The following is a 1,276-nucleotide window of genomic DNA, read 5'->3' on the forward strand; positions in this document are numbered from 1 at the left end:
CACGATGGCATGTCCATCAGATGCCACGATGGCATGTCCATCAGATGCCACGATGGCATGTCCATCAGATGCCACGATGGCATGTCCATCAGATGCCACGATGGCATGTCCATCAGATGCCACGCAGGCATCAAAGTCACTGTCCATGCCACACTTCCAAAGGCCTTTGCAAGACCAGCAAGCGTCTCCCAATTGCCTCCCCATCTTCAGTTCAGCTTCGTCGTCCAAGTCCCTCGATGATCCACGAGTGGCGAAATGGCGCGTAGCGAGGTTGCGAATCCAGCAGTCTTCAAAATTCTCGTCTTCCCCGTCTTCTGTATCAGAATCCGAGAACTTCTCCGAGTCAGATACAGACAATCTCTGGCAAAGACGGATTTCGTTCACTTCTTTAAAGAACCTCCTCCTGTTGCGTTCGTGTACCGCATCTACCGAAAAGGGATCAAAATACGGAGAAAAATTTTCTACTGAGCAGATATTATCCTTCAGTTTACCTTTCCAGACGTTATTCTTGCGGGAAAATGTGGCAGCCAATCTTGGTTTGAGTAATTTAGGTTTAGGCCATGATGAAAAGTGTGAACTAGGGTAGTCTAAAACACCACCAGACAGATGTAATTTCACATCTCCGCTGTGGGCCATGGCCGAAAATCGGTCGTTTCTTCACCCGCTTCCCTAAGACTGCGGTGTGAAAGTCAACTCGATATTAAACACACTTGGAACCGATTAGTCCATCAAATTTGCCAGAAACTGAAATAAAATAGGAGCTCTGAAAGAAAAAGGAAAATTAGGCATTTCACCGTGTGCATTAATCGACACAGATCCTGTCTACGATTCGCTGTAGCATGCTCATAATCGCCAAACCACATGACCAATGATATCAACTCTAGCTTAAGCCTTCTGATCTATAAGGCATTAATTTTGATTGCGCTAAATTAAACATTACATTTGGAATTAAGCTAAATAGTTATAGTACGGCGGAACTTAAAGCAAAGTTTTATAGCTAGAGGTAAGACAACCACTTAGCACCGGCAGCTGAAGTCGACTAGCCCAAGGTGGGCCTCGAAGTCGAAATACGTGTTGCTTTTAGTTAGTTATTGAAATTCCACACACACAAACACAGAACCTTAATAAGATCGACGCTGATGCACTGTTAAAAACCATTCAAATTGACTATCAATTACGTACAGCTCTCACGTTAGTACCTAATCTATGAAGAACTAAGCTGACCTAATGCTGCATACCAAGAGGTTTTCCCCCAAATCTATCACTCTTACGACTC

Source organism: Hyalella azteca, unplaced genomic scaffold (genome assembly GCF_000764305.2).
Source record: "Hyalella azteca isolate HAZT.00-mixed unplaced genomic scaffold, Hazt_2.0.2 contig6753, whole genome shotgun sequence".
NCBI classification, from domain to species: domain Eukaryota; kingdom Metazoa; phylum Arthropoda; class Malacostraca; order Amphipoda; family Hyalellidae; genus Hyalella; species Hyalella azteca.